The sequence below is a fragment of the Panulirus ornatus genome, chromosome 33, assembly GCF_036320965.1.
Source record: "Panulirus ornatus isolate Po-2019 chromosome 33, ASM3632096v1, whole genome shotgun sequence".
Taxonomy (NCBI): domain Eukaryota; kingdom Metazoa; phylum Arthropoda; class Malacostraca; order Decapoda; family Palinuridae; genus Panulirus; species Panulirus ornatus.
In genome coordinates this window covers 22,066,121-22,091,286 of record NC_092256.1, presented here as the reverse complement: position 1 = coordinate 22,091,286, position 25,166 = coordinate 22,066,121, and the positions used below count along the sequence as shown (strand labels likewise).

The window sequence follows — 25,166 nt, the reverse complement described above, 5'->3', positions numbered from 1 at the left end:
CCATAACGACGCCATTTGTTGGGTCTCGAAAGTTCGCCTTGGCAGCCATACGTACTTCATTTTCACTAGGGATTGGACCTTGTTCGAAGCATATTACATGACATAATACTTTTAGATATGCCTTTGTTGATGTTAGGGTAATTTTGAATGCTAATTCTGTCAGATTTGGTTAAAGATGTGCAGTTTAAATTGGGCGAACCCTATTAATGATTCTAGCTCATACTTTGATCGCAGTTTTGCTCGATTAATAATAGTTTGAGCAGTTTACACCTCGCATTAGCTGGCTAATAGCAGCATTTATAGCTATACGTTTTTAGTTAAGGGTGCTTAAGTAAAAATGGATGAATGTGGGAATTTTTGTTCGTATTCGACATAATCTTTTAAGGTAATGACATAAGATTCGACATAATCTTCTGTGTGTTCATGGCAAGATTTCGAATTGTAAGTTGAAAAGATAGCTTTTATTGGATTGAACAAGTCTGAAATTTTTGCATAGTTGTTTCCCACATTAGCGAGATATCTCCCGGAATATGATAAAAAGGATTCGTTTGAATTGATTCATTAACTTGTGTAATGCATCTGAAATCACAGGCCACTTATTAATAACCATGCCCCGCAGACCTTTCTTTCGTTTCTCTCAGGTGTTTCAAATGCCCTGGTTCAATCTGTTGACAGCATGTTGCCCTTTGTACCATATTACTCCAATTCATTTGTATACTGTCGATGCCTTTCACTCTCCAGCCTGTAAAGGCTCTGAACACTAAAAAATCGTATTTATTCCATTTCATCCCGTTTGATTTTCCCCTTCCAGTCGATTCCCACTGTCGATGTACATTTTCATCGTAAATTGCGCCTCATTCTTGTCCGATAAAGTCCCTGTGATGAAACAGGATCAAAAGTGTCATGGCGCCATGCCCGGCAGATCCCTGCGGGTGACGCGGCGTCCCTCTCTTCCGCGCAAAGTGAGCGTCTCGCGCACGCGCACTAATTCCTTGCTCAAAAGTCTTTGTTTCAGTTTTAGCACGGATTTTTCATATACGTTATCATATGTACTACGTAATGAGTAGTTAACTTCAAAGAGATATGTAAACACGAAGTATATCCTAATATTTAATGTCAGAAAGCTAATATTTTGATGAAAATAGACGAACTAGTTTTAGGCGCAACTTAACTGGCGGGAGCGGAGTAATATCTGGACGCCCAAGACATACCCAACTCTACGGGGCGCCCCGTAGTCTTCGCTGAAACTTCAAAGAGGTAGTACGTATTTCCTTTCAGGCAAATGTTTGGTTACTTAATTCATCTAAATTCATCGTTGTTATGCTTAATTGTCCTTTTTACAGTCGAACTGAAGACTATAAATCTTTGCTATACTATATTGTGGAAATTCATATAATATAGAAACCAAGGCTTTTTTTGAATTCATTCGTTAAGCTAGTAAATGATAGTGCTGGACACTGTAAGATATTGCTTATTGTTGTAGATACTTCGTTTCGTAGTGCATGAATCATTATAGATGCTGTTACATAGTATTTTTAATCATTACAGATGCTGAGTGGTATGAGGTCTACTAGAAGGAAAAGATCGGATGCAGACTGGTCGGCCATGACACCATTTGTTGGGTGTCGAAAGATCGCCATGGCAGTCATACAGGTATAACCACATTGGTTTGTATGCGTTTTACTTCATTTTCTCTACTAGTGATTGGACCTTGTTCGAAGCATATTACACTGCTTTTAGATATGCCTTTATTGGTGTTAGGGTAATTTTGAATGCTAATTTAATCAGATTTGGTTAAAGATGTGCATTTTAAATTACATGAACCCGATTAATGATTCTAACTTACTGTGATCGCAGTTTTGCTCGATTGATAATAGTTTGAGCAGTTTACATCTCGCATTAGCTGGCTAATAGCATTTATAGTTATAAGTTTTTAGTTAAAAGGTCCTTAAAGTAAAATGGATTAAAATGGAAATTTTCGCAGTCGACATAATCTTTTTTAAGGTAATGACGTAATATTGGACAATCTATCGTGTGTGCATGGCAAGATTTCGAATTGTAAGTTGAAAAGATAGCTTTTATTGGGTTAAACGTGAAATTTTTATATTCGTTTCGCACATTAGCGAGATATCATCGCGGAACATGATAAAAAGGATTCATTTTAAATTGAATCTTTAACTTGTGCAATGCGTCTGAAATCACTGGCCCCTTATTAACCATGCCCCGCAGACCTTTCTTTGGTTTTCCTTGTGTTTCAAATGCCCAGGTTCAATCCATTGACCATGTTGCCCCATTGTACCACATTGCTCTAATTCGTTTGAATACTTTGGATGCGTGTAAAGGCTCTGAACACTCAAAAATCGTATTATTACACTTCATCCCGTTTGATCTTCCCCTTCCAGTCGATTCCCACTGTTGATGTACGTTTTCATTTTCAGTTGCGCCTCATTCTTGTCCGATGAAGTCCCTGTTCTGAAGCAGGATCAAAAGTGTTATGGCGTCATGCCCGGTAGATCACTGCGGGTGACGCGGCGTCCCTCCCTCGCGCGAAAAGCGAGCGTCTCCCGCACGCGCACCAATTCTTGGCTCGAAGTCTCAGTTTTAGCGCGGATTTTCTTAGTAGATACGTTATTATATGTACTACGTAATTAGTTAACTTCATAAAAATGTGTAAATACGAAGTATATTTACTATTTGATGTTAGTGCTAATTATTTGACGAAAATGGACGAACTAGTTTAGTTTTAAGCGCAACTTAACTGGCGTGAGCGGAGTAATATCTGGACGCACAAGAGACCCAAACTCCGCGGGTCGCTCTCCACTCTTCGCTGAAACTCCCCGAGAGGTAATATGCGTTTCCTCTCAGGCAAATATTTAGTTAATTATTTAGAAATCGCTGTATGCTTAGTTCTTTTTACAGTCGAACTGAGGACGAAAGACATTTGCTACACTTTTTTGTGGAAATTCATATAGTCTTTCATAGGAGTCGAGGCTTCTTTGGTCTGAATTCATTCGTTAAGATAGTACATGATAAGTGCTCAGTACATCAAAAAATATTTATTGGTGTAGATACCTCGTTACGTAGTGCTGGAATGATTATAGAGGTTGTTACATAGTATTTGAATCATTACAGATGCTGACTGGTATGATGTCTACTTGAATCATTATAGAGGTTGTTACATAGTATTTGAATCTTTACAGATGCTGACTGGTATGAGGTCTACTAGAAGGAAAAGATCGGATGCAGACTGGTCGGCCATAATGACGCCATTTGTTGGGTGTCGAAAGTTCGCCTTGGCAGCCATACACAGGTATAACCACATTGGTTTGCATGTATTGTAGTTCATTTTCTCAAGTGATTGGACCTTGTTCGAAGCATATTACATGAAATGATACTTTTAGATATGCCTATATTGATATTAGGTTAATTTTGAATGCTAATTCTATCAGATTTGGTTAAAGATTTGCAGTTTATATTAGGTGAACTCGATTTAATGATTCGTGCTCTTGTATCCTTTGATCGCAGTTTTGTTTGATATTAGTTTGAGCAGTTTACATCTCGCATTAGCTGGCTAATAGCAACATTTATAGTCATAAGTTTTTAGTTTAGGATGCTTAAGTAAAAGCGGATGAAATTTTTGTAATCGACATAATCTTTTATGGTAATGACGTAAAATTACGGTATTGGTGTTACATTTTTGAATAAGATAATTGATGTATTTTGAAAGTAGTATAATTGAAAAAAGTATTGAACGTTGTTAGGGGACTAAGTTTAATGACAAAATATTGAATATTCCATTGCAGTATTTTAGGTAAATGTGCCCTTTTAGGTATGGTGAAGTTGTCTCAAATGCTATTAGTTAAGCTATTGATATGTTTCCCCACACATCTTTAATTCTAGTTCTTTATATTTAAAGCGACATAATCTGTTATGGTAATGACGTAAAATTACATGGTATTGGTGTTACATTTTTGAATAAGGTTATAATTGTATTTTAAAAGTATTACATTTATTGAAAAATTTAAGTATTGAATGTTGTTAGGGGACTAAGTAGTTTAATGACAAAATATTGAATATTCCATTGCAATATTTCTGGTAAATATGCCCTTTAAGGTATGGTGTAAGTTGGCCCAAGTGCTATTATTAAGCCATTGATATGTTTCCCCACACATCTTTAATTCTAGTTCTTTATATCTAAAGCTAGCCTGTCATCCTTATGAATGTGTAGGGTATGACGTCAGATTCTGCTTCAGTCATCTTAATGTTACCATAGAAATTTAAAGTTTCCTCGATTATGCTTTGCCTTGTTTTATCCCTTTTAACACGCTCGTGTACCACATAAACCAGCATACACCATCTCTTTCCCTCTGTATTATATAGAATATTTTCAGTATGCTAGTCTGTGAAGATAAGATCTAAGATCTAGTAATGAGGGTGAATCCTACAGGGTTTTACAGTATTTTCAGTATGCTAGTCTGTGAAGATAAGATGGAAGATCTAGTAATGAGGGTGAATCCTACAGGGGTTTTAGCTTGGGCATACCCAGGTGGCAACCCATTTACCCACTTGGACGGCTTTTTTGGAAGTGTAAGGGGAAAGTTGATAGTAAGTGCAAGAGTAGAGTTAGGTTCACCAGGATTGACGGACAAGTTGATTGGTATATAAGTTTGAATAGAGAAAAATTAGTGTTTTAGAAGTATGAGTGGACTTTGCAGCGATTGGAACCATGGAAGCCGTTAGTGAGCCCAAGTGGAAGATGGGGCGAAGGTTCTGGGAGTGATTGAGAATGTGGAAAAGAACGTTATTGGAGAGCAAAAATTGGTTTGAATAGTAGTTCCAACATAAGGGAGTCAACATTTCTGAATTAGATTAAGAAATGGAGTAAAGAGTAGTTTGCTTTTCATTTGTCATGTCCGCGTCTTCGTTGCCAGAATGATTTTCGTAGGTTTGCATGAATGATGCGCAGAGACGGCCATATAGTTGATTATGGGAGGTAGTTACTAAAATAGCATTAACCGACAGCCAGAAAAATAAAAACTTGCTCTCTGGCAACCGCGCGAGGATGTAGTGGGTGTCGACGCTGGCCCCGATGGCAGTGTCAGACTGTACGGTGTAGGGAAGGGATATTGGCTCGCTCTCCATGCAATTTTCACAGTGTAGTAGCGACATAACGTCTGTAAAGGATTATTTTCATCGCATTCTTTTATTACCTCGTATGTAAGTGTATTGTGCAGGTGTAGCTGCTAGGAGGTAATGAATCGAGTGGCTAGTTGTGGCCGTAGTGATCAGGTAGAGAAGACTGACCTGTGAGAGGGAGCAGGTCTTGTGTGCGATCATTAGCATGACTAGGTGGGACGAATCAACAAACCTATGTCCACACATCATTACACCATCCTCAACGCCCACTTTTACCCATGCTCTCAGATAACCACACCCCCATAAACCGTCACAACAGCCAAACACCTTCGTGCCCTCGCCACATCTACCGCTATTGACATTGATATTTGTTACAGTATCCGCTGTCTTTGTGCCCCAACTGTTAATTCATCGATGCAAGTACAACTGCCATTACTGCAACCAGTCATTGTACATCGCTCCACATCTCATCAGAGCCACGCCCATGCCCACTACCACGCCCGCGTCTTGCAAGCCCGCAATCCTCGCTCATTGTCAGAAGCATTCCTTGGCTAGCCCATTTTAAGGTTCAGGTGAGTTTTATTTTTTGTCGTTAGCTTTATGATAAGACTGGTCCTTGGAAATTGTATTTATTACATTTATTTTAATTTGTTGTTTCTCTGTTCTTACCATAGCTTAAGAAAGTGCTTGTCAATCTTATACAAGATTTTCAATTTTTTGTAACATTCTCTTCTGTGACCGTAACTAATAATCATATAAAATATACTCGTGAAGTTTGATAAGTTACGTCGTTTTAGTGTCTAGTATGAATAGATGGTGAGGAATTTCGTAGGGGAAATGCTAAATGATGCTCTACATAATGGTGGTAGGATGATTTAGACCTTGAGAATTTTGAACGTATCTTAATATTTCCACGTGCATGAAAGGCTGGTATTTTATGGACTTTTCACGTGGTTTCGATAAGAAAATAGTGAGAATATTTTAGGTACTCGGGGTAAGTATGGAGACGAGTTTATGTAAACGCATGGGTTAATTTGGGAATACAGGTAAATGTTTCGCTTCGGTGGTTTACTCTTTTATTGTAATCTTTGTTCATGTACAAATCATGGTTTGCTCAGTCAAGAAAAGTATAACGTTTTGTTTATAAAGTCCCGTATAAGAAAAGGTGGAAGACAACCAGTGGTCAACCATCCGCCCAACCAAGCATCCTCGGTCCATCCTACGCTGTTGGGGTTGAAGACCACCCAAAGATTTTATCAAGTATTATAGGACATATTGATTTTTTCCGTAATTGTCATTTTCTTCCCCATGTTCCCTTCACACCTCTTTTCCTCCATCTAACCTCTCAACCATCCCTCGGGTATATATAAAAAGCTTATTCCTGCATCACGTTTCTAACCGCATCTTACAAATCCTCCCCTCCCTTAACAATTAAAACTGATAGAACACATTCACCTTGAAATAACCCCCCCTTCCGACATACACCCACTGGCAGCCTCACTCCAGACAAGTTGCACTCCCGTCTTCACTCTGGACACCCACTGGCAGCCTCACTCCAGACAAGTTGCACTCCCGTCTTCACTCTGGACATCAGACACCAGCTATAAAAAGCGTTTCAGTATATCCTATGACCCTTTATGCCCACGATGCATCTGCCATAACAAAGACATGGAGCACTTGCTTCATAATTTTCCGCAATTTGCACGTAAACGCGCATACATCACAATGACGGTCCGGACCGATGGACTTTGCCGGCATTCTGAGCTCTGCAGGAGCCTCAAAAAGATAAAAGGGACTCCTGGGACAGGAAATATGTATATTATGTATGCTTGTACAGTGCCATTATATATCTTAGAAAGGGAGTGTTCGAATCACGGAGATAAAAGTTTGCCGAGTGTACTAGTACTAGTTAAGGTGCGTGAAAGGCTTTTAACGCCACTTTCGCTAACGCGGGAAGCTGTGTTAAAGTGTAAAAAAATGTATGTACATGCAATACGTATTCTCCTTACTTTTTGGTCGTTTCCCACGTTAGCATTCATACATATAAGCTAAACGTATTTATGAGGCGGGACGAAACCGCAGCACCTGCTGCAACCGTTGGTGGCCCAGCCTGGATCGTTCAAAATTTGTTTGCGAGCAAGCTTTTTCGATAAAAGCATCAGTTTATTTAAATGATTAGAATAAGGGGAACCGGTAGAATTTTAGTATAGGGTGGGAAAAGTGAGAGAGCGACTTGAAAAGATCGTTAACGAAGCCTGCAGTTTTAAGAGTGCCGTTTTAGGTATACAGTAATTCCAACGGAAACGGCGTGTATCACGAAGTTAATATGCCTTCAGTGAATTTTGGTTAGGATTTTATGATTTTTCGGCGACCCAGGAAATTTTAGCTTTGATTTATGCGACCACTGCAAAAGCTCTGCCATTGATGCTATTTTTGTATTAACTTTCACTGCTGTCACCTTTCGTGCAGCTTTTTCGTTTTTATGCATTTATTTTTCGTTTCCAGTTTTCTTTACGAACATTTTTTCATCAGTTGTCTCCGCACAGTTCATTCCTCGTGCTCTCGCATTCCATTATCTAGCAGGAAGCTTTCCATCGTCTTTCTTAATCGCCGGAATCCAGCCTTTCCCCTATTGTGCTCCCTCAGTCCAATATCCTCAATTGTTGCCTCCAGTTACAGTTCTTGGTATATTCTATTCCTTCTTTACATTAGTCTGCCTTCCTCTTTCTCCTACGCTTGGTATTGCATATCCTTGTATCCCTGCCCTAATAGGTATTGCATATCCATACAGTTTGGTAATCCCTCTTCATCCCATGCTTACATACTTTTGTGCTCACCTAAACATGATTCATCTTCCACTCTCATCAACGTATCTCGACGAACGCAACATTTTCTTCTTTTACTTCATGATCATGTTTTCCTGTGTGATTCGGAATGATAGGTTAGAAGCAAAAGACATACATTATCCATTGTTGGTACATTATTATGATTTGCACGCTGTATATTTTTTATATTGGGAAATTTATTTAGCGTGTGTATACTATGGAGGCGCGTTAGGACAGGAATGAGTGGGGACTTTGCCGTGGCCACCCCACCCCCTTGATGCGAGTTCCCTAAGGGAACGGGCGTTAAAGAAGTAGATGGAACATAAATACATCACATGCAGCATTTATTCATTCGATCTTATTTTTTTAACTTCATATCGGTTTGCTTTTTTGTAAATGTTTGAAGCTGTTTAGTGGGAACTGTAACGACTACGCTCAATTATATAATGTGGATATAGATAAGTATAAAATGTGGATATACTTTCGTACATTAACATTCTTGTAAGAGCTTTGATAAGTACATCTTAAACTTGCGAATAACATTCAAATCCGCGTTACGTTGTACGAACATGGAATTAATCGGAGCCACGCTCATTTTAGCAAATGTACTCATTTTTAATGGTTATACGGAAGTTCGTAGTGGTTGAGAATAGTTAGTGTGCATTATTGAACGTGTTTTAAAGAATGAAACATTCCATTCAAATAAGAGAAAAATTGAAAAAACTTTCAGATCGAATTGAATATATTCCTGAGAAAATTGTTTTTGTGTAATAACGGCGGGCTGAATTGGTGAGCTCGGACAGCGGTCAGGGAGGAAGATATTGAAGGGGTAGGGAGTATGTAGGAGCGAGTTAGAATGAAAGGCTGAAAGTGTTGAGAAGGCTGGACTATTTTGAATAGATCAGCAGAGGCGTTGCATAGCACTACTAGTGATTGAAAGGGTGAAATGCGACCTTGGCCAAACGTAAGAGTAAAATGTAATTTTATGAAGAGGCAACAAGTGTGGACCTGCAAAAGGTTATTGCTAGAATGGCATGACGTTCTGGACAATTGCCTTTTGAAGGTAACCCATCTGTACCATGGCTAGGCAGATTCACCAAAGATTTCACATTTGTGGTTAGTAATCCCAACCTTCAGACTAGTTTTTAGGTGCTTACGAGGTACAATATATAAAAAAGTCGTTAGTCTTGCCATCTATTTTTATGCTTACTGATTTTTCAAGTAAGAGAGCATTGCATTTTGCTCTGAAGATGCCAGAATTATGCTGCTGGCAAGGCAGTATTGTCACGCTCAAGAGTCTACTCGTGTAGGGATTAAGTATGAATATGTCCAGCTAAGGGAGGTAAATAGGAGGGAGTGGGTTGCGTTTACTTGACATTCGGAAACATTCACAGTAGTCGGAGAAGATAACATTGGTAGTTAAAAAAATTTTTTTTTTTTTTTTTTTTTTTTTTGCTTGTAGCTCCTTTTCCTTCATATCCTTCATTGCCTGACACTAGCCGATTGATCTTGTTGCATTCTTAGATTTTGGCTCAAAACTTTCATTTAATCATATCTTGTATGTCCAACCCCGGTATCTAGTTTCATTTAATCATATCTTGTATGTCCAACCCCGGTATCTAGTTCCTTTCTGTGCCCTCTTTTCCCAGCTTACCGCTTTCTATGCAAGTCCCGGTGTTGCCCAGGACATATCTTTAAAGGCACCTGCAGCCCAAGGCTTTGCTTCTGCCAACAGTAGGGAAGTGTGGACTTGCAGCGAGTTTTTAGACATGACCCGCAATGATAGCTTCGCCAAAGTAACCTCACTTGTGGTGTGAACCCCTTACAGGCTGTGATCCCAGTAGGAAACTGTAGATGTAATTGTGAGAAATTAGGTTTATAATGTACAGGAAGTTTTAGTGGGTGTAGACGTGAGGAGTCTGATATGGAAGGTCAGGAGTTTGCATGGGTTGGAGGAAAGTAGACAATATATATTTTATATTTAAATGCGAGGGTTTGTATAGAAGCGCACAGACATTGATGTCGTAAGAAGGAAAATTATTTGGTGTCAAGATGGAGTGAAACAAAAAGCATGAGAAAATCAGATGAGTGCGGGAAGTGATTTGGAATTGAAGAGCAAGACTAACGTGGGGGAAAATAGATCCTGGCTTGGGGAAGTGAATGATGCAAGAAAAATCAAAATATGGATTTTGGGACTGTAGTGGGAGTTGAGTGCAGAAAGGTTACACGTATGGGAAAGTAAAAAAAAATGGAAAATTAATGAAATGGATGTAGATATTGGTAAAGATTGAATCAGATTTATGGAGAATTAATCAAGCATGAGAAAATGAGACAAGCGTCAAAGAATGTGGTATTAAGGATTCCTGGAGGATATGAGTGCCCAGAGAGGAATGAGTTTATGTCCAGATGTATTTCACTTTCTCACACCCCTGGTCACTCGCCCAACATCTTTCCTATCACCACCACTCTGTGCCGTCTTCTCTTGACCCCACCCCCACAGGCCTGTATCAATGATGTGATGCTAGTGATGGAATGGTTTTCAAAATGGGAATGAAAATATATTTCTTCCACCCGCGCATTATGGTAATTTTAGCAACGCTTTACTCAGCTTCGTATAAGCAGAGTGAGATTGTGATGTATAGTTAAAGAAATGAGCCTTTAATGTGGTATAACTAATGCTGCTGAGGAAGTCCAAAGTAATGCTGTTGGGAAGGGATGTGGTAAAATACATATTAAGAGTTAATTGTAGCTGCAATACTTTTTGGGATGATTAGATTAATTGCATTTATTTGATATAAGTTATGAAACCCTAATAAAGACCAGGAAAGTGAAAGGTTGTTGAGGACATCACAGAAGACTAGATGTTCATATTTAGTAACTGATAGTGGTTTGCTGCTTTTAGAGCTGGAAGGAGCTATTTAAATCAGCAGCAGTTGATACAGAAGTTTTATTTTTGCATGCGGGATTGATTATTAAGATGGAGAAATGGATAGGGTAAAATGTTCAATTTGCTTGGTGGTGGGGACAAGATGGGTAAGATCAGAACACTGAAAAAAGGGCAGGAAGGAATAGGACTTCACGGAGGTACGAATTGATGTGACCCATCATTAAGAATGGTAACAATAGAGAATAGGAATGTAAGTAGAAAAAGAATAAGTGGCAGCAGGAGAGCAACAGGTATACTGCAACTACAGAGTAGGTGCCCAATGGTAATGCAATACCTGTTGATAGAACATCAAACAAAATCATTTGCAATGGGGGAGATAACAGCATTGCAGGAGGGTAAACTGAACCTTTGGTTGTTTATGAGCAGGGAAATGGAACAGCACAGCAGCAGCAGTAGTAGCAGCACAGTACAGTTTTAGCAGAACAGTAGAGAACTAATGATAAAGTAACACAATGGCTCTAAAGGAGGTAGCAGCAACACGGTATTAAGAAATGTAATAGAATGTGCCTTAAGAGTAATGCTTGTACAGCAGAAGCAGTAACATATGCCAAAAGCAACAGTACAACAGAATCAACTCAACCTTCATTATTAACATTAGTCCATACCTGGTGTGTACAGGGGAAGAGGTTAAAGCTGTTGCGTCTTTCATTTGGTAGTTCCCTTTAAAGGTTGCTGCCTTACCAGAATAAGGTGTTGGAGGAGGACAGAGGATGAGTAAAGGGGACAGTAGCAGCAGAGTTAAAAGGAAGAGCAGGGAGATCCGAAAATAAAATAATGGACCAAAATGCGAATAACTGTAAACAGTGTAAGGGAAAGCAAAAGATGTGTTGGGATTCAAGGGGAAATAATGTAGTTATTCCAGAATTAAGAATATCTCGAGAAGTCTGTGACAATTATATTGATGCAGTCAAAATTTGTGATGCGGAATTCACTTTGTAAGAGAAGTCTGTGACAATTGATGCAGTCAAAATTTGTGATGCAGAAGTCACTTTGCATTGCTTCTTTGGAACACAATTTCTAAGGATGTGATAAACTTGTGAACTTGAACAGTTCCTTACTAAATTAAATGTTGGAGAAAAGTTGGTTGTAAGTGTTGTTTTGGAGTACATGACTAGACATCAATTATTTTGTACAGGACATTAGATTTGCTGATTGTTATTACTCATCAGACGTGTATTTACAATTGGTTCAGTGTGAGATGCGTGTACACTTGCTTGTTTAACTTAGGGTATGGGATGTCACTGTTTCCATGTGGCTGTACACTTGTGCGTGTACATTGTCTACTTTGTAGAGTCCACTTAGAATCATGGGCATTCAGGCTAACAAGCTAGTAAGCTGTGTGTAGGTTTGTGTTGAAGCAAAATTAAAGGGCCTTGAATTCTATGCAGTTGAAACAAAAATTATCTATTGTTACCTGGTTCAAATACTGTATAGGAAATATTTGTGTAACGACAAATCTGTTGAGACATACTTGTATATCACGAGTGTTCATTTTATCGCGGTTTTCCTCATATGCATCATTTGTCTTGTCTCTTATATGACTTACTGTTTTGATCTGTCTCATTTCATCCCCATTTACTTGTTCTTTCATCTTTTCCCCTGCCTAAACTCTCTCACACACCCCTCTTTGTTCTCCAACTCTCTTATAACGCAAGGATCCCAGAGGATTTTCCTTAACGCCTGACCATTCCACTGCATCGTTCCAGCTTGGGTCCCTAGCCGGCAACCCATTCTAAACTTTCCATTGAAATTCTATTCAGCTGCTTCTTGCACATCTTTTATCCACCTTTTCTTTCTCTTCTTGTTCTCAGGGTTTAGATAGAAATATAGAAAATAAGGAAGAGTGGGTTACCACTCACGTTTAAGATATATCTGGTTTTCCAAGTAGTAGTGTCTGATTATTGTACACAATAGATTTTGGGAGTGAAGTTCGAGTTTTAAAATTAGGCTTTAAGAAAAGGGCATAGTTTTTAAGCACCTCTGGATATGTTGTATTGTAAGGTTCATGTGATAGTGTAATTTGTTAAATTCTGCCTCCATTCATTTAAAGGGTTTACAATTAGCCCATATATACAATTTAAATGGATTATCATAATTTCGTGTAGACAGTATGGGTGTACATTTCTTAAAGGCCTCGTCACATTGATCACTCCATACAAATTGACTTTTAGTTGGTTAATGGTAAAGCAATGATTGAAAAATTCTTACAAAACATAAGATAATATCCAGCCATACTCGGAAGTCTCTAACTTATTTGTAGTACAAAACATAAGGTAATATCCAGCAATACTCGGAAATTTCAATAACTTATTTGTAGGTTCTGGAAATATTACAATACTTTCCACCGTATCAGTGATTGGGTTTTGCACATCCCTGACCAACATTTGGTTAACCTACATATTCTACAGTTACTCTATCAAATTTATTCTTTACCATTAGGAAACCTTACCATTAAGTTTGCTTTGTCCAACCTATTAAACTTTTCTCTCATTAAAGACAAATGTTCTTTCCAGGTTTTTTGAATACAGTACTATATCTATATATTTTTTTTCATACTATTCGCCATTTCCCGCATTTGCGAGGTAGCGTTAAGAACAGAGGACTAGGCCTTAGAGGAAAAATCCTCACCTTGCCCCCTTCTCTGTTCCGTCTTTTGGAAAATTAAAAAAAAAAAAAAACGAGAAAGGAGGATTTCCAGCCACCCGCTCCCTCCCCTTTTAGTCGCCTTCTACGACACGCAGGGAATACTTGGGAAGTATTCTTTCTCCCCTATCCACAAGGATAATATATTTTTTATTTTATTATGCTTTGTCGCTCTCCCGCGTTTGCGAGGTAGCGCAAGGAAACGGACAAAAGAAATGGCCCAACCCACCCCCATACACATGTATATACATACACGTCCACACGCAAAAATACATACCTATACATCTCAATGTACACATATATATATATATATATATATACACACAGACACACATATATACCCATGCACACAATTCACACTGCCTTTATTCATTTCCATCGCCACCTCACCACACATGGAATACCATCCCCCTCCCCCTCGTGTGCGAGGTAGCGCTAGGAAAAGACAACAAATGCCCTATTCATTCACACTCAGTCTCTAGCTGTCATGCAATAATGCCCGAAACCACAGCTCCCTTTCCACATCCAGGCCCCACACTACTTTCCATGGTTTACCCCAGACGCTTCACATGCCCTGATTCAATCCACTGACAGCACGTCAACCCCGGTATACCACATCGATCCATTTCACTATATATTTTTTTTTTTTTTTTTTTTTTTTTTTTTTTGCTGTCTCCCACGTTTGCGAGGTAGCGCAAGGAAACAGACGAAAGAAATGGCCCAACCCACCCCCATACACATGTATATACATATGTCCACACACGCAAATATACATACCTACACAGCTTTCCATGGTTTACCCCAGACGCTTCACATGCCTTGATTCAATCCACTGACAGCACGTCAACCCCGGTATACCACATCGCTCCAATTCACTCTATTCCTTGCCCTCCTTTCACCCTCCTGCATGTTCAGGCCCCGATCACACAAAATCTTTTTCACTCCATCTTTCCACCTCCAATTTGGTCTCCCTCTTCTCCTCGTTCCCTCCACCTCCGACACATATATCCTCTTGGTCAATCTTTCCTCACTCATTCTCTCCATCTGCCCGAACCATTTCAAAACACCCTCTTCTGCTCTCTCAACCACGCTCTTTTTATTTCCACACATCTCTCTTACCCTTACGTTACTTACTCGATCAAACCACCTCACACCACACATTGTCCTCAAACACCTCATTTCCAGCACATCCATCCTCCTGCGCACAACTCTATCCATAGCCCACGCCTCGCAACCATACAACATTGTTGAACCACTATTCCTTCAAACATACCCATTTTTGCTTTCCGAGATAATGTTCTTGACTTCCACACATTCTTCAAGGCTCCCAGAATTTTCGCCCCCTCCCCCACTCTATGATCCACTTCCGCTTCCATGGTTCCATCCGCTGCCAGATCCACTCCCAGATATCTAAAACACTTCACTTCCTCCAGTTTTTCTCCATTCAAACTCACCTCCCAGTTGACTTGACCCTCAACCCTACTGTACCTAATAACCTTGCTCTTATTCACATTTACTCTTAACTTTCTTCTTTCACACACTTTACCAAACTCAGTCACCAGCTTCTGCAGTTTCTCGCATGAATCAGCCACCAGCGCTGTATCATCAGCGAACAACAACTGACTCACTTCCCAAGCTCTCTCATCCCCAACAGACTTCATACTTGCCCCTCTTTCCAAAACTCTTGCATTCACCTCCCTAACCACCCCATCCATAAACAAATTAAACAACCATGGAGACATCACACACCCCTGCCGCAAACCTACATTCACTGAGATCCAATCACTTTCCTCTCTTCCTACACGTACACATGCCTTACATCCTCGATAAAAACTTTTCACTGCTTCTAACAACTTTCCTCCCACACCATATATTCTTAATACCTTCCACAGAGCATCTCTATCAACTCTATCATATGCCTTCTCCAGATCCATAAATGCTACATACAAATCCATTTGCTTTTCTAAGTATTTCTCACAAACATTCTTCAAAGCAAACACCTGATCCACACATCCTCTACCACTTCTGAAACCACACTGCTCTTCCCCAATCTGATGCTCTGTACATGCCTTCACCCTCTCAATCAATTTTTTTTTTTTTTTTGTCACTCTCCCGCGTTTGCGAGGTAGCGCAAGGAAACAGACGAAAGAAATGGCCCCCCCCCCATACACATGTATATACATACGTCCACACACGCAAATATACATACCTACACAGCTTTCCATGGTTTACCCCAGACGCTTCACATGCCTTGATTCAATCCACTGACAGCACGTCAACCCCGGTATACCACATCGCTCCAATTCACTCTATTCCTTGCCCTCCTTTCACCCTCCTGCATGTTCAGGCCCCGATCACACAAAATCTTTTTCACTCCATCTTTCCACCTACAATTTGGTCTCCCTCTTCTCCTCGTTCCCTCCACCTCCGACACATATATCCTCTTGGTCAATCTCTCCTCACTCATTCTCTCCATGTGCCCAAACCATTTCAAAACACCCTCTTCTGCTCTCTCAACCACGCTCTTTTTATTTCCACACATCTCTCTTACCCTTACGTTACTTACTCGATCAAACCACCTCACACCACACATTGTCCTCAAACATCTCATTTCCAGCACATCCATCCTCCTGCGCACATCTCTATCCATAGCCCACGCCTCGCAACCATACAACATTGTTGGAACCACTATTCCTCAAACATACCCATTTTTGCTTTCCGAGATAGTGTTCTCGACTTCCACACATTCTTCAAGGCTCCCAGAATTTTCGCCCCCTCCCCCACCCTATGATCCACTTCCGCTTCCATGGTTCCATCCGCTGACAGATCCACTCCCAGATATCTAAAACACTTCACTTCCTCCAGTTTTTCTCCATTCAAACTCACCTCCCAATTGACTTGACCCTCACCCCTACTGTACCTAATAACCTTGCTCTTATTCACATTTACTCTCAACTTTCTTCTTCCACACACTTTACCAAACTCAGTCACCAGCTTCTGCAGTTTCTCACATGAATCAGCCACCAGCGCTGTATCATCAGCGAACAACAACTGACTCACTTCCCAAGCTCTCTCATCCCCAACAGACTTCATACTTGCCCCTCTTTCCAGGACTCTTGCATTTACCTCCCTTACAACCCCATCCATAAACAAATTAAACAACCATGGAGACATCACACACCCCTGCCGCAAACCTACATTCACTGAGAACCAATCACTTTCCTCTCTTCCTACACGTACACATGCCTTACATCCTCGATAAAAACTTTTCACTGCTTCTAACAACTTTCCTCCCACACCATATATTCTTAATACCTTCCACAGAGCATCTCTATCAACTCTATCATATGCCTTCTCCAGATCCATAAATGCTACATACAAATCCATTTGCTTTTCTAAGTATTTCTCACATACATTCTTCAAAGCAAACACCTGATCCACACATCCTCTACCACTTCTGAAACCGCACTGCTCTTCCCCAATCTGATGCTCTGTACATGCCTTCACCCTCTCAATCAATACCCTCCCATATAATTTGCCAGGAATACTCAACAAACTTATACCTCTGTAATTTGAGCACTCACTCTTATCCCCTTTGCCTTTGTACAATGGCACTATGCACGCATTCCGCCAATCCTCAGGCACCTCACCATGAGTCATACATACATTAAATAACCTTACCAACCAGTCAACAATACAGTCACCCCCTTTCTTAATAAATTCCACTGCAATACCATCCAAACCTGCTGCCTTGCCGGCTTTCATCTTCCGCAAAGCTTTTACTACCTCTTCTCTGTTTACCAAATCATTTTCCCTAACCCTCTCACTTTGCACACCACCTCGACCAAAACACCCTATATCTGCCACTCTGTCATCAGACACATTCAACAAACCTTCAAAATACTCATTCCATCTCCTTCTCACATCACCGCTACTTGTTATCACCTCCCCATTTACGCCCTTCACTGAAGTTCCCATTTGCTCCCTTGTCTTAAGCACCCTATTTACCTCCTTCCAGAACATCTTTTTATTTTCCCTAAAATTTACTGATAGTCTCTCACCCCAACTCTCATTTGCCCTTTTTTTCACCTCTTGCACCTTTCTCTTGACCTCCTGTCTCTTTCTTTTATACTTCTCCCACTCAATTGCATTTTTTCCCTGCAAAAATCGTCCAAATGCCTCTCTCTTCTCTTTCACTAATACTCTTACTTCTTCATCCCACCACTCACTACCCTTTCTAAACAGCCCACCTCCCACTCTTCTCATGCCACAAGCATCTTTTGCGCAATCCATCACTGATTCCCTAAATACATCCCATTCCTCCCCCACTCCCCTTACTTCCATTGTTCTCACCTTTTTCCATTCTGTACACAGTCTCTCCTGGTACTTCCCCACACAGGTCTCCTTCCCAAGCTCACTTACTCTCACCACCTTCTTCACCCCAACATTCACTCCTCTTTTCTGAAAACCCATACTAATCTTCACCTTAGCCTCCACAAGATAATGATCAGACATCCCTCCAGTTGCACCTCTCAGCACATTAACATCCAAAAGTCTCTCTTTCGCACGCCTGTCAATTAACACGTAATCCAATAAATGCTACATACAAATCCATTTGCTTTTCTAAGTATTTCTCACAAACATTCTTCAAAGCAAACACCTGATCCACACATCCTCTACCACTTCTGAAACCACACTGCTCTTCCCCAATCTGATGCTCTGTACATGCCTTCACCCTCTCAATCAATTTTTTTTTTTTTTTTGTTGTCACTCCCGCGTTTGCGAGGTAGCGCAAGGAAACAGACGAAAGAAATGGCCCAACCCCCCCCCCCCCCCCATACACATGTATATACATACGTCCACACACGCAAATATACATACCTACACAGCTTTCCATGGTTTACCCCAGACGCTTCACATGCCTTGATTCAATCCACTGACAGCACGTCAACCCCGGTATACCACATCGCTCCAATTCACTCTATTCCTTGCCCTCCTTTCACCCTCCGGCATGTTCAGGCCCCGATCACACAAAATCTTTTTCACTCCATCTTTCCACCTCCAATTTGGTCTCCCTCCTCTCCTCGTTCCCTCCACCTCCGACACATATATCCTCTTGGTCAATCTTTCCTCTCATTCTCTCCATGTGCCCAAACCATTTCAAAACACCCTCTTCTGCTCTCTCAACCACGCTCTTTTTATTTCCACACATCTCTCTTACCCTTACGATACTTACTCGATCAAACCACCTCACACCACACATTGTCCTCAAACATCTCATTTCCAGCACATCCATCCTCCTACGCACCACTCTATCCATAGCCCACGCCTCGCAACCATACAACATTGTTGGAACCACTATTCCTTCAAACATACCCATTTTTGCTTTCCGAGATAATGTTCTCGACTTCCACACATTCTTCAAGGCTCCCAGAATTTTCGCCCCCTCCCCTACCCTATGATCCACTTCCGCTTCCATGGTTCCATCCGCTGCCAGATCCACTCCCAGATATCTAAAACACTTCACTTCCTCCAGTTTTTCTCCATTCAAACTCACCTCCCAATTGACTTGACCCTCAACCCTACTGTACCTAATAACCTTGCTCTTATTCACATTTACTCTTAACTTTCTTCTTTCACACACTTTACCAAACTCGTCACCACCTAATGCACTTTCTCACATGAATCAGCCACCAGCGCTGTATCATCAGCGAACAACAACTGACTCGCTTCCCAAGCTCTCTCATCCACAACAGACTTCATACTTGCCCCTCTTTCCAAAACTCTTGCATTCACCTCCCTAACAACCCCATCCATAAACAAATTAAACAACCATGGAGACATCACACACCCCTGCCGCAAACCTACATTCACTGAGAACCAATCACTTTCCTCTCTTCCTACACGTACACATGCCTTACATCCTCGATAAAAACTTTTCACTGCTTCTAACAACTTGCCTCCCACACCATATATTCTTAATACCTTCCACAGAGCATCTCTATCAACTCTATCATATGCCTTCTCCAGATCCATAAATGCTACATACAAATCCATTTGCTTTTCTAAGTATTTCTCACATACATTCTTCAAAGCAAACACCTGATCCACACATCCTCTACCACTTCTGAAACCACACTGCTCTTCCCCAATCTGATGCTCTGTACATGCCTTCACCCTCTCAATCAATACCCTCCCATATAATTTACCAGGAATACTCAACTTATACCTCTGTAATTTGAGCACTCACTCTTATATATCTTTTCTTTTCTTTTAAACTATTTGCCATTTCCCGTGTTAGCGAGGTAGCGTTAAGAACAGAGGACTGGGCCTTTTTTTGGAATATCCTCACCTGGCCCCCTCTGTTCCTTCTTTTGGAAAAAAAAAAATAATTATATAATTATAAATATATTAAATTATATTATATTATATATAGCTTTGTCGCTGTCTCCCACGTTTGTGAGGTAGCACAAGGAAACAGACGAAAGAATGGCCCAACCCACCTACATACACATGCCACCTACATACACGTATATACATACACGTCCACACACGCAAATATACATGCCTATACATCTCAATGTACACATATATATACACAGACATATACACACCTGTACATAATTCATAGTCTGCCTTTATTTATTCCCATCGCCACCTCGCCACACATGGAATAACAACCCCCTCCCCCCTCATGTGTGCGAGTTAGCGCTAGGAAAAGACAACAAAGACACCATTCGTTCACACTCAGTCTCTAGCCGTCATGTAATAATGAACCGAAACCACAGCTCCCTTTCCATATATATGCTATATACATATATGGGAACAAATAAAGGAAGACGGTATGAATTATGTACATGTGTATATATGTATATGTCTGTGTGTATATATATATATGTGTACATTGAGATGTATAGGTATGTATATTTGCGTGTGGACGTGTATGTACATACATGTGTATGTGGGTGGGTTGGGCCATTCTTTCGTCTGTTTCCTTGCGCTACCTCGCTAACGCGGGAGACAGCAACAAAGCAAAATAAATAAATAAACAAATATATATCCCTGGGGATAGGGGAGAAAGAACACTTCCCACGTATTCCCTGTGTGTCGTAGAAGGCGACTAAAAGGGGAGGGAGCGGGGGGCTGGAAATCCTTTTCTTTTTTTTTCTTTTTTTTTAATTTTTCCAAAAGAAGGAACAGAGAAGGGGGCCAGGTCAGGATATTCCCTCAGAGGCCCAGTCCTCTGTTCTTAACGCTACCTTACTAATGCGGGAAATGGCGAATAGTTTGAAAGAAAGAAAAAGAAATATATATGGCGAATAGTATGAAAAAAAAAATATATATATATATATATATATATATATATATATATATATATATATATTAAATTTTAGGGAGAATAAAAAGATGTTCTGGAAGGAGGTAAATAAAGTGCGTAAGACAAGGGAGCAAATGGGAACTTCAGTGAAGGGCGCAAATGGGGAGGTGATAAGTTGTGGTGATGTGAGAAGGAGATGGAGTGAGTATTTTGAAGGTTTGGTGAATGTGTTTGATGATAGAGTGGCAGATATAGGGTGTTTTGGTCGAGGTGGTGTGCAAAGTGAGAGGGTTAGGGAAAATGATTTGGTAAACAGAGAAGAGGTAGTAAAAGCTTTGCGGAAGATGAAAGCCGGCAAGGCAGCAGGTTTGGATGGTATTGCAGTGGAATTTATTAAAAAAGGGGGTGACTGTATTGTTGACTGGTTGGTAAGGTTATTTAATGTATGTATGACTCATGGTGAGGTGCCTGAGGATTGGCAGAATGCGTGCATAGTGCCATTGTACAAAGGCAAAGGGGATAAGAGTGAGTGCTCAAAATTACAGAGGTATAAGTTTGTTGAGATGAAAGCCGGCAAGGCAGCAGGTTTGGATGGTATTGCAGTGGAATTTATTAAAAAAGGGGGTGACTGTATTGTGGACTGGTTGGTAAGGTTATTTAATGTATGTATGACTCATGGTGAGGTGCCTGAGGATTGGCGGAATGCGTGCATAGTGCCATTGTACAAAGGCAAAGGGGATAAGAGTGAGTGCTCAAATTACAGAGGTATAAGTTTGTTGAGTATTCCTGGCAAATTATATGGGAGGATATTGATTGAGAGGGTGAAGGCATGTACAGAGAATCAGATTGGGGAAGAGCAGTGTGGTTTCAGAAGTGGTAGAGGATGTGTGGATCAGGTGTTTGCTTTGAAGAATGTATGCGAGAAATACTTAGAAAAGCAAATGGATTTGTATGTAGCATTTATGGATCTGGAGAAGGCATATGATAGAGTTGATAGAGATGCTCTGTGGAAGGTATTAAGAATATATGGTGTTGTATGGTTGCGAGGCGTGGGCTATGGATAGAGTGGTGCGTAGGAGGATGGATGTGCTGGAAATGAGATGTTTGAGGACAATGTGTGGTGTGAGGTGGTTTGATCGAGTAAGTATCGTAAGGGTAAGAGAGATGTGTGGAAATAAAAAGAGCGTGGTTGAGAGAGCAGAAGAGGGTGTTTTGAAATGGTTTGGGCACATGGAGAGAATGAGAGGAAAGATTGACCAAGAGGATATATGTGTCGGAGGTGGAGGGAACGAGGAGAAGAGGGAGACCAAATTGGAGGTGGAAAGATGGAGTGAAAAAGATTTTGTGTGATCGGGGCCTGAACATGCCGGAGGGTGAAAGGAGGGCAAGGAATAGAGTGAATTGGAGCGATGTGGTGTACCGGGGTTGACGTGCTGTCAGTGGATTGAATCAAGGCATGTGAAGCGTCTGGGGTAAACCATGGAAAGCTTTGTAGGTATGTATATTTGTGTGTGTGGACGTATGTATATACATGTGTATGGCGGTGGGTTGGGCCATTTCTTTCGTCTGTTTCCTTGCGCTACCTCGCAAACGCGGGAGACCGGCAAAAAAAAAAAATATATATGTATATTTTTTTTTTTTTTTTTTTTTTATACTTTTTATACTTTGGGAGACCAAATTGGAGGTGGAAAGATGGAGTGAAAAAGATTTTGAGTGATCGGGGCCTGAACATGCAGGAGGGTGAAAGGCGGGCAAGGAATCGAGTGAATTGGATCGATGTGGTATACCGGTGTTGACGTGCTGTCAGTGGATTGAATTGGCATGTGAAGCGTCTGGGGTAAACCATGGAAAGCTGTGTAGGTATGTATATTTGCGTGTGTGGACATATGTATATACATGTGTATGGGGGTGGGTTGGGCCATTTCTTTCGTCTGTTTCCTTGTGCTACCTCGCAAATGTGGGAGACCGACAAAGCAAAAAAAAAAATATATATATATATATATATATCACCTTAGCCTCCACAAGATAATGATCAGACATCCCTCCAGTTGCACCTCTCAGCACATTAACATCCAAAAATCTCTCTTTCGCGCGCCTGTCAATTAACACATAATCCAATAACGCTCTCTGGCCATCTCTCCTACATGCATAAGTATACTTATGTATATCTCGCTTTTTAAACCAGGTATTCCCAATCATCAGTCCTTTTTCCGCACATAAATCTACAAGCTCTTCTCCATTTACAACACTGAACACCCCATGTATACCAATTATTCCCTCAACTGCCACATTACTCACATTACTTTTCCAGAAAAGAAGAGTGAATGTTGGGGTGAAGAGGGTGGTGAGAGTAAGTGAGCTTGGGAAGGAGACTTGTGTGAGGAAGTACCTGGAGAGACTGAGTACAGAATGGAAAAAGGTGAGAACAATGGAAGTAAGGGGAGTGGGGGAGGAATGGGATGTATTTAGGGAATCAGTGATGGATTGCACAAAAGATGCTTGTGGCATGAGAAGAGTGGGAGGTGGGTTGATTAGAAAGGGTAGTGAGTGGTGGGATGAAGAAGTAAGAGTATTAGTGAAAGAGAAGAGAGAGGCATTTGGACGATTTTTGAAGGGAAAAAATGAAATTGAGTGGGAGACGTATAAAAGAAAGACAGGAGGTCAAGAGAAAGGTGCAAGAGGTGAAAAAAAGGGCAAATGAGAGTTGGGGTGAGAGAGTATCATTAAATTTTAGGGAGAATAAAAAGATGTTCTGGAAGGAGGTAAATAAAGTGCGTAAGACAAGGGAGCAAATGGGAACTTCAGTGAAGGGCGCAAATGGGGAGGTGATAACAAGTAGTGGTGATGAGAAGGAGATGGAGTGAGTATTTTGAAGGTTTGTTGAATGTGTTTGATAGAGTGGCAGATATAGGGTGTTTTGGTCGAGGTGGTGTGCAAAGTGCGAGGGTTAGGGAAAATGATTTGGTAAACAGAGAAGAGGTAGTAAAAGCTTTGCGGAAGATGAAAGCCGGCAAGGCAGCAGGTTTGGATGGTATTGCAGTGGAATTGGGGGTGACTGTATTGTTGACTGGTTGGTAAGGTTATTTAATGTATGTATGACTCATGGTGAGGTGCCTGAGGATTGGCGGAATGCGTGCATAGTGCCATTGTACAAAGGCAAAGGGGATAAGAGTGAGTGCTCAAATTACAGAGGTATAAGTTTGTTGAGTATTCCTGGCAAATTATATGGGAGGATATTGATTGAGAGGGTGAAGGCATGTACAGAGCATCAGATTGGGGAAGAGCAGTGTGGTTTCAGAAGTGGTAGAGGATGTGTGGATCAGGTGTTTGCTTTGAAGAATGTATGTGAGAAATACTTAGAAAAGCAAATGGATTTGTATGTAGCATTTATGGATCTGGAGAAGGCATATGATAGAGTTGATAGAGATGCTCTGTGGAAGGTATTAAGAATATATGGTGTGGGAGGAAAGTTGTTAGAAGCAGTGAAAAGTTTTTATCGAGGATGTAAGGCATGTGTACGTGTAGGAAGAGAGGAAAGTGATTGGTTCTCAGTGAATGTAGGTTTGCGGCAGGGGTGTGTGATGTCTCCATGGTTGTTTAATTTGTTTATGGATGGGGTTGTTAGGGAGGTGAATGCAAGAGTTTTGGAAAGAGGGGCAAGTATGAAGTCTGTTGGGGATGAGAGAGCTTGGGAAGTGAGTCAGTTGTTGTTCGCTGATGATACAGCGCTGGTGGCTGATTCATGAGAAAGTGCAAAAGGTGGTGACTGAGTTTGGTAAAGTGTGTGAAAGAAGAAAGTTAAGAGTAAATGTGAATAAGAGCAAGGTTATTAGGTGCAGTAGGGTTTGGGGGTCAAGTCAATTGGGAGGTGAGTTTGAATGGAGAAAAACTGGAGGAAGTGAAGTGTTTTAGATATCTGGGAGTGGATCTGGCAGCGGATGGAACCATGGAAGCGGAAGTGGATCATAGGGTTGGGGGAGGGGGCGAAAATTCTGGGAGCCTTGAAGAATGTGTGGAAGCCGAGAACATTATCTCGGAAAGCAAAAATGGGTATGTTTGAAGGAATAGTGGTTCCAACAATGTTGTATGGTTGCGAGGCGTGGACTATGGATAGAGTTGTGCGCAGGAGGATGGATGTGCTGGAAATGAGATGTTTGAGGACAGTGTGTGGTGTGAGGTGGTTTGATCGAGTAAGTAACGTAAGGGTAAGAGAGATGTGTGGAAATAAAAAGAGCGTGGTTGAGAGAGCAGATGAGGGTGTTTTGAAATGGTTTGGTCACATGGAGAGAATGAGTGA

At 40.8% G+C, this 25,166-nt stretch overlaps 1 protein-coding gene across 2 annotated transcripts in view; it reads left to right on the top strand.

Moving 5' to 3' along the window:
• Positions 1-1,546: 1,546 nt before the first annotated feature.
• Positions 1,547-25,166, top strand: part of LOC139759583 (transmembrane protein 151B-like) — a 189,747-nt gene continuing 166,127 nt past the window's right edge. Inside the window, exons 1-3 of one of the 2 annotated variants that reach the window (XM_071681869.1) lie at positions 1,547-1,653; positions 3,201-3,310; positions 5,514-5,708. The gene's annotated coding sequence lies outside the window, so the exon portion shown is untranslated. Of the gene's footprint in view, positions 1,654-3,200; positions 3,311-5,111; positions 5,218-5,513; positions 5,709-25,166 lie in introns of those variants that run through there. The other variant, XM_071681870.1, reaches the window with a different exon arrangement.